General features: G+C 34.3%; 1 non-coding gene across 1 annotated transcript; it reads left to right on the forward strand.

Moving 5' to 3' along the window:
* The first annotated feature begins 1149 nt into the window (after positions 1-1149).
* LOC107890816 (uncharacterized protein At5g19025) lies at positions 1150-4276 on the forward strand. Its single transcript, XR_005919351.1, has 2 exons — positions 1150-1888; positions 3889-4276. It is a non-coding gene; the product is annotated as an uncharacterized protein At5g19025 (transcript).
* Positions 4277-9874: the final 5598 nt, after the last annotated feature.

Consider the following 9874-nt stretch of genomic DNA (forward strand, 5'->3'; position numbering starts at 1 on the left):
CAAAATAGGGCCTAGGAGTTTTATGGGTATTTTAGGAATTTTGGCCTACATGAGCTTCAAATTTTGTAAGGTTGGTACTCGATAATGTTTTCGACAATGGTTTTCATAAAGTTAAGTTAATTTTTGGAAACGAGTTTTAAATATCTTTAATTTTAGAAAGGGGATTGTTTTGTAAAAGAGTCAAAAATTGGATAATTTATGTTGCAGTTTAGCCAATTTTTGAAATTGAACCCTTAAAACCCCCATTCCTAGTCCTGTTCACAATAGATTTTTTCCCCATTGCCCTACTTATCATCCCTTGCTCCTCCTCTTCACTCTCTCAATTGATTTTTGACTCTCAAACTATAATACTTTGAGTTTCTATCATTTTCAAGCATTAAACCTCTCTAAATCTTAGACAATCCTTTATTCTCATTCTACTATATAGCCAATCACTCTTTCCTCTCGTTGCCCTTATCACCTCTCTACGACGATTCTTCACCCTTTAGGTGTGAACCACGTTTTACCTTCGCTTGCTCCTCCTCTTTTTAGTTTTTGATATCAATAGATTTAATATACTTTTATTCAATAAATACAATCAACTCGTGTGAGATAACAAACTAATCATCAACTAATTATACTTTTACACGATAATTTCAACCACTATTATTACAAAATCCTATTATTTTACAAAAATAGTAAAAATAATTTTACGTTTAGATTTAAGGAAAATGAAAAGGAAGAAAACAAAAGTTTAGATTTAATTTTTTATTAAATAAAACTAAAGATAAAAGTGCGGTGAGATCAAGCAAATCTAAACCCATTTCCCCAATTAAATGTTTTCAAATGTAAATTAAATGTTAAGCATTTATTTAAGTATAATAAAAATAAAAATATTTATTATTTATTATTTTTAAATATTTTAACAAAAAAAAGAAGGAAAAAGGAAAAGCCTTGAACTTGCGTCTTTTAACTTCCAAAATCACCCTCTCCTAAGCAAAGAATATATTTTTTCTTTGGCAAAAAAGGAAAAAAAGGAAAAGAATATATTTTGTTTGTCTCTTTAAAATTTAAATTAAAAAAGAAAAAGAAAAAAGTGTACATAATTTTAAAATAATTAATAAATAAAATAAAAAAGTTGTATTACATATATATTACCTACAACAATAGACCGTGTCTGAGCTGTAAAATACCAGTGCACCCTCACAAATCTACATTTTTTTTAAAAGTTTTAATATGCTCGATCTCCTCATCATGCCCCCTTCTTCAAAATCCACCGCCACCGCCTCCTCCACCACCGGCGCTGCCACCTCTTCCGCCACGAAACTTACCGGCTACCACCACCATCACCACCAAAACCCCCATTCCCACTCCCCTCTCCTCCTCTGCAAACACTCTCCATCAGCCACCCTAGACCTCCTGATCCTAATTTTAGTACTTTTCTCAGGCACTTTCCTTCTATCCTCTTACTTCTCCTACCTGTTCCATTCCCTTTCCCTTCTCCTTTCCCCTCTCCTCTCCACCCAAAGCGCTTCCTTTTCTCTCCCTTTCGTTTCCTACCTTTTGGGTTGCACACTTTTCTTTGTCACAACCCTTATTTCCATCGAGTTCTGCTGCGGTTCACGGTCCCGTAAATGCGAAAGCATGGTTGTAAAGGGCTGAAAAAGGCTTTGGAGTTTGATTTGCAGCTACAAACGGAGGATTGTGTGAAAAATGGATCAAAGGAGATTGATCGTTTGCCTTGGAAAGGTGGGAGTGAAGGGAACCCCGATTATGAGTGTTTGAGGGCTGAATTAAGGAAGATGGCACCGCCTAATGGGCGAGCTGTTTTGCTTTTTCGGGCTCGCTGTGGTTGCCCTATTGCTAAGCTTGAAGGTTGGGGTCCGAAGAGAGGTAGACGCCATAAAAAGTAAGTCCTTATAGGGTTGATTTTGATGGCTTTTGGGAGGATTGGGTTTTCCTCCGGTTGATTTATTTATTGATTATATTTTGAGGGGGCTTTTGGGTGGGATTTAATCTGTGAGCTTTGTTTGATTAATGTATTTTAATAGAAACTTATGAATTTTATTTTATTGTTTAGCATTTTCATAGACTGCTTTTTTTTTGGATGCCTAGGCAAAATTGTTTTCCTTTTTGTTGAATTGCAATTACATTGAGATATTGTTTAATTTTTGCTGGTTCTGGGTTTTTAAAGATCTGAAAAACGGATCTTCATGTGTTTTCGCTTGTCTCCAGTAAAGAATTTAGGAGGCTTTCATCGGTGTAAAACTTAGCATTTTTGTTCACTGTGGTTGCTCTGTCGTTATTAGAGAGGTGTATAATCTGCATATTTTCCTCTTGCTTTGGGATGAATCTGAAAAACATAAGGATGTGAAAATCTTGACGTTGTTGATAATTTGATCTGCTAGATGTGGTTAAATGACTCAAGTTAAAAAAAATGCATCTAGATTGTCATGTTTGTCAGCAACATTTATAATTAATAACGTTCTTGAGATTTATGAAGAATGAGTTAATTAATTTTAAGTGCGAAACTTAAGCAGAAAGGAAGAAGTTATTTTTGGAATATGGCAAAGCAAACAGTTGCATAATTTGCATTTAGCCAACAGATCTGTTGTGTGGAATCATTATTTGATTTTGATTTTCCTTTTTTTAGTAAGTCTTGCATTTATGGTGTTTCGGTATTATGTTGTGAGGTATGCAGATTCTTTAAGTTTAACTTATATAGTTTGTAACATTTATGAGCAAGTCATCCCACTATATTTCAACATTTGAGATCATTGGTAAACTTATTGTTCATGCATCCTCCTGAGTATGTTTCTGTTAATGAGTTTCAGGCAGTCATAAGTATTGATTCTTATTTTTCTTTACTATATTATCATATGAATGCGTCCCATGTGTGTGTAATGTATGTCATTAGTGAAATTCAAATTCATTACCTTAATGCGATTGCACTAGACATGTGTAACTGTGGATATCTATTTTCTTGCTTTGCTCTATGGATACGATACTAATCAGGAAAAATTGAAAAGTATTAACATCTAAGCTGGCTAAGCAAGTGAAACTTTGATAATGATTTTGGTAGCTTTAGTACTGTATCCAGTATAATGCTAGAAATTTTTGACTTTCCACTCAAAAGGTTGCCTTCATTGTCTCAGCATCAATTTGGGAAATTGACCGGAACATAGCGGTCATTCACCCTTTTAAGCTATGGAGACAATTTAAGGTTTGATATTATTATCCACGTTAGTTATGATCCTCAATTGGAGCTGTTACAGTCTCATTTGCCCTTTACATTTGTTGACAGTGTAATGTCTTCCTTGGGGGCATCCATTTAACTTGGCATTTTGGGTATTTCTGTTTTCCAGATGGATTCTGTTTATGATTTACTAAATATTTAGATAAGATGGAAACTAGTTGGGGTATTAATAAACTATCAATGACCGTGTATGGTAATGTGGAAAGTGTTTGAGTTTCACATAATGCAAAATATAGTCAGCTCCTTTCATTTCAAGGAACTCTGGCTGGGTCAAGATCTTGTCCAACTTATTACCATTTAAAATGGATGAGCTTGTGTTTTCATGATGGAAGTGAAGTATTAGTGGATGCGCTTTTGTAAAGTTCTCTACCACATTTCCTGGTTGAATTAAACCTTGATATTAAGTTTAAATACCAACACAAACACCACCTTCATCCCTTTTTTCTGTTATACTCTTAATAAGAACATTTTATGTAAGTCTTAGTCTTGATAAATGGATAACCCCGGGCCTGATTGCATGGAGGGATATTTATTTTTTTTACATTTTTGAGGGAGTATTTGATCATATTATTGGTTTCATGCATTCATAACATGGAATATATATATACATATATATAAGTTGATATGACTGAGGTGAGTATTGGGTTTTGCAGGGGTCTTGCCAGTTCGGCAGAAAATGGAGATCATCGCTAATAATTGATTTTGTATAGTCACCGGAATCCTCCTACATTCCAACGTTTAACTAGTTCGATCTTTAACGCTCTCTCCTTTCTGGAAGACTTTACTTTGATCAGAAGAAATTTTACATGCTGTATTCCCGGTGGCATTTCTTGAACCTTTTCTAAAATCATTAACTTGGAAGGATATACAAACATTTAATTTGAATAAAATAACACTGGATGATGTTTTTATTTAAAAATAATCTCTAGACCTTAGCATTGGTATTGGCAGTTAGCCATTTTAATTAACATTTATTAAATGCTTATCAATGTTAGCCTTTCCATGTGTTACCAATAAAAGTACAGAGATTTGGCAATCTTACTATCAGATTTCAATTATTGCTGCTTTTCAATTTAAAATCATGTTATTTTGTATTTTGTATGGGGTGAGCGCATCACAGAAAGTAATTTGTTTTTAATGTTTGTGTTTAGTTATGTAGGTGTGAACAGCAAGAATCAAAGAATCACCTGGAAAGTTAGCTGATCAGCTCATAATCTTTGGCAAAAAGTTCATGAATAATTCGACTGGAGAATGCACCAAGTAGCCCCAAGGTACATGCACAATCGGGTGCATGAATCCTTCAATAATTAGCTACAATGTATTGGCAAGATACATGAACATCTAGCTGAATAGTAACTCCCTTCGTTCATGCACAATCAAGTACGTTGCTCTTCATTTAAATGGCTTCAATGTATCAGCTAAGTACTTGAATGTTCAGCTAAAAATCAGCTCCCAACATTCATGCACAAGTTCGGGTGCATGCTCCATATTTATTGAGCTTCAATGAATCAACTAGATTAATGTAACTTCAGCCGCATAGATGGATGTGAGCTGCTACTTTCCAACAACCTGTAAGACACAATTAAACACACACGGCTAAAGCTTCAATAGAACAAATTAAACACACAATTAAATTGTAATAGACTAAGACCCATTAATAAATCTGATTTTCTAATATGCAATAAATCTGTCCGAAATTGGACATACTTAATGGACAAAACAAAGACATGATTTTAATGTGTAATATACTAAGACATGATTTAAATATGTACCATGCTAAGACAAAATAATGACCGAATAACAATGACACCAAAATCATTCAGACATGTAATTAAAGCTGTAGAAAATTAAAACAAAGTTAATTAAACCGAAATAATTAAGAATGTTTGAAACTTATTTAGCAGCTAGATTAGCTAGCTAAATGGCAAATCAGTTTGAAGTAAAGTGCAAGGGAACTCGACGAGCAATCCCAAGCTCGATCGGTGGAAGCCTTTTCCCAAATTTGTCCCACCAAAATTGAATTTGCTTCTTTGATTGCTTGGACCGAGCTCAATTAGTTGGACCAGTTTGTAGCTTGACTGGATCTTGATTGGAGTCTGTTGAGTCCTTGGCCTGGTTCGTATCTTCCCCCCTCTTCAAGGCAATTTGTCCTCAAATCGGTGCCTACATCAAAAAAAGACAAATTAGATATGTTCAAACTCACATTGGCATGAGACTTACCTGGTAGGTCCAATCGATATGCATCAACAATTGGCTCCAACACCTGTAACGGAAGATCATTTCTAGGTAACATTACTTCAAAATGATTCATTACTAAATCAGGTCATTTGCTAGAAAAGAATTTGTGTGGTTCTTGGTTCCTTAAATTAAAACGGTTGAACACAAATCTCTCCGGAACCTGAAAGTCAAGAACAATTTCAATAACAAAATTAAATTGTAGTATTTCTTTCAATGCATTGCTTACACGATCTGGAAACAATTCAAAAATGTTGTAATTTGTATAAGCATATTGAATTTCAAGCGTTCCTTCCAAATAATGTAATCTCAATTTAACTTCGGGATCAAAAACAAAGTTTTGTTTTACCATTTCAATCTGACTCCAGAATTTCATAACTGGCAACAGAGAAGAAACATGTAGTAATCGAGAGTTATAATCATGCAAGACATGCTTGAAACCTTTCAACCATAATATAGAACAAAAAACTCTGAAATGAAAGACTTGATTTTGACTTTGTACATCATCAGAGTTCACATATTTGGTTTTCGAAAATAATGATAAATAATGGAGCAATTGAAAATGGCCAACATGTTTATACAAAATAAAACTATGATGCTCACCTTCTTTCAACAAAAGCTTAGGAAAATTTGCTCCAGGTTCGAACACATAGTTGGGATCACTTATGTTCAAATACAATAGGAATTTTTCGTGCAGCAATAATTCAATCATGCTAGACGAATAAGATTTAGGCACATGTATGTACAAACAATCAAGACTTTCAAAATTTCCTCGAATAGACAGCGATATCCACAAAATTTTCGCACATGGAATTAAAGAATTCACGTAGCATTCTAGATCGAACAAATTAAGCTTATCTCGTGCCAATTTTTGTGACTTACGGCAATCAAATTTTGTCCAATAATGTCCAAATCATCTTGCAATTTAATGTTGTTCGAATCAACACAAAACAAATAATGAAAGAAACATTTTAAGACACTATTCGAAACAGATTCAATAACTCTATTCAACATATAACAACAAAACAAATCATGATAAAAAAAATTCTTTAAGACAAACAACATGAGCAAACTTGTCAATGGAAATCAAAAAGTTCCAATCTGTTTGAGTTTTGATAAGTTGCTTACCTTGCTTACCTTCGGGAATGTTAAGATCATTTCATTCTCTCTTTTCTCAATCATTTTCAACTCTTTTGTTTCTCTCATTTTTTCCGAAATCTTTTCTTTTTCTTTGTCATTTTTCTCTTCTAATTCACTTACTCTCGAATTTTCAACAGAAGCTTTCAATTTGAGTTGATCTTCGTAAACTTGTTCTGGAGTAAGCGGTACTAAGGTTACTTTCCTCCCTTGATGCTTAAATGTATACCTATTGGTATAGTTGTTATGAATGACCCTTTAGTCCAATTGCCATAGCCTTCCTAGCAGCAAATGGCAGGCGTGCATAGGCATCACATCGCACACAACCTCGTCTTGATATTTTCCGATTGAAAAGGCAATGAGCACTTGTTTAGTGACCTTGAATTCGCCTCATTTGTTAAGCCATTGCAGCTTATAGAGGTGCGGATGCTTGGTGGTGGTTAAACCAAGCTTTTCCACTATAATAGTATTGGCCATGTTTGAGCAACTTTCACAATGAATAATGATGCAACAAACTTTTCCTTGTACTCGGCAGCGGGTATGAAAGAGATTTTCTCATTGCTGCTCGTTCTCCACTCTTTAAAGGTTTAAACTCCTTTCGATGACAAGGGCTTTGTCATCGAAAGCATGTTGCAAGTCTTCTTCATCGGATGGTACATAGAGCTCTACTCATTGTCTTTTTTTTTTCTTTCGTTGCAATATAAGTTTGACATGAAAGAATCAGCATGAGAAGATTTTCGTTGGGTAAGAGTGGAAGGATTTACATATAAGTCATGATCAACTCTTTGTGATTGAACCTCCATGGATGAGTATTTTGATACAGTCGAAGAGATACTTGTGCCTTCTCGTTTGTTACCCCAAAAGGCTTCAAGCTCATGGTTTTCTTTTCTCTGACTTGAATCCCTCGACGAATAAGAATCACGAAATGGATCTCTTCTCAAGAATTCGTAGGATGGTAGACTCCTTAACGATCTTGCTTTTATACAATCTAACTTTTCTTTTTGCATTTTCTCGATTTTAGATCGCATAATCCTTCTCATTTTTTTCCTCATCATTTGCAATTCAAACTCGAAAAGTTCTTGGGACATGATTTCAGCAAAGGATTAGAAAATAAAAGACGAATCAAATAGGAAATAGACCTCACCAAATTCAAATATCCTCACCAATCTCTCGCAAAGAAAATAAAATATGTCACTCCACTCGTGTTTCACACAATTGTTGGCTTTTACCTCTTGATGAATTCTTCACTTGTGCCTTTTACCTCTCAAATTCACCTATCGAAATTCTTGGAGATTTCGTTAGACCTATTAGAAAGCTCATAGGTCGACTTCAAAAGGCTTAAAAAAAGGATTAATGTTAGGTAATTAGGTAGGGTGAAAGAAAATTTCAAGAGTGTGGCTGCAAAATCAGATTTAAAGAACAAACAAGAAGATCAGGAATTTAAAACACTTTGTAAGCTATTTGTTTTGTCGAAATACACAAAATCGAACTCCCACTTTGTATTTTCATTTTTTGTATTTTTGCACACTTTTTTTTCTAAATTTGAATTTTTTTAATCGAACTTTTTTTAATCTCAAGAGTACGAAAATGATAAAAAAAACTTACTTAATTTGAAAAGCTCTAATACCAAATGATACGAACTCACTTACGGGATGTAATTGAGTCATTTGTTTACCCGATCGTAAATTAAGTAGTTTTCGTTTTGGTTTAACAAAAAGCTAAATTTAAGGAAGATAGTTTAATAAGCAGCGGATAAAAATAAAGATAGTTTGATGGAAAGATGGATAAACGGACTTAAAATAAGAAAGAACTCTTAATAGAGATTAAGAGCCTGAATCTTATAAGTTTTAAGGTGGAAGGTGGTTTGATGAAATCAGACCGTGACCCACTATCTATTGAGATAGGAACCAAGCGGTATCAAGATGAACGCCACACTCGGATGAGTGATAAGTTCAGAAAAGAAACAAGATTGACGCCACTAACTTAGCTAGATAAGTCAAGTTGAATCTCCAAGAACAGTGAGAGTGAAAACTCACAAAATATGTATTTCATAAAAAGATTCAAAAGTCCTCCCAAAGTTTACAAAAGAAACTATTTATAGGCTGAAATATGATCAGCCAAATAGACAATCATTAAAGGCAAAATAATTAAGGTAAATTAAATATCCAGCTGAAAATAATCGGATGAACTCAGTGAATGCAAGTGCTGATTAGTCTTGGTTCATGGCTTTGATAGGTGAGCTGAATGTAGCTTGATTTGATGAATAAAGTTGATGTTTGTTGGTGCACCAAATGGGAAATCTACTAATGAATGAACTTGATGGTAGCTGAATGGTCTTTAAGTGTAAACGTTCGGTTATGTAGGTGTGAACAGCAGGAATCAAAGAATCACCTGGAAAGTTAGCTGATCAGCCCATAATCTTTGGCAAAAGGTTTATGAATAATTCAGCTGGAGAATGCACCAAGCAACCCCAAGGTACATGCATAATCAGGTGCATGAATCCTTCATTAATTAGCTACAATGTATCGGCAAGATACATGAACATCCATCTGAATAGTAACTCCCTTCATTCATGCACAATCAGATACATTTCTATTCATTTAAACGACTTCAATGCATCAGCTAAGTACATGAATGTTCAGCTAAAAATCAGCTCCCAACATTCATGCACAATTTCGGGTGCATGCCTCATATTTATTGAGCTTTAATGAATCAGCTAGATTTATGTAAGTTCAGCTGCATAGATGGTTGTGAGACCCATTAATAAATCTGATTTGCTAATATGCAATAAATTTGTCCGAAATTGGACATACTTAATTGTAATATCCCGAAATAGGGCCTAAACAGAATAATGGTTGCGAAACCATGACTCTGAGGTAGAAAAATTTATTGTGATTAATTTTTATGATTTACCAATTGATTGGACGCATGTGTTAGAATACTGATAAGAAATTTCAGGGATTGCATGTCTGAATTGCATATTAGGGTCTAATTGCAAAAGTGGGTAAATATGAGTTTTAGATGATAATGGATTTAATTGAAGTGCATAAGTGAAGTAGAGGTCCTTAAATGGTAACTAGACCATTAGATTTTCATGGACAAAGATGGACATGGGATAAGTGAAATAGGATATTTTTAAGCTAGGGGCATTTTAGTCATTTAGTAATTAAATGAATTAAAAAGGAAAATAAAGCCAAAATGTGCTCATATTTCTTCCACCATAGCCGAAACTTACAAGTTCTCCATAGCTAGGGTTTTGGCGACTTT

The sequence above is a fragment of the Gossypium hirsutum genome, chromosome D10, assembly GCF_007990345.1.
Source record: "Gossypium hirsutum isolate 1008001.06 chromosome D10, Gossypium_hirsutum_v2.1, whole genome shotgun sequence".
Classification (NCBI taxonomy): Eukaryota; Viridiplantae; Streptophyta; class Magnoliopsida; order Malvales; family Malvaceae; genus Gossypium; species Gossypium hirsutum.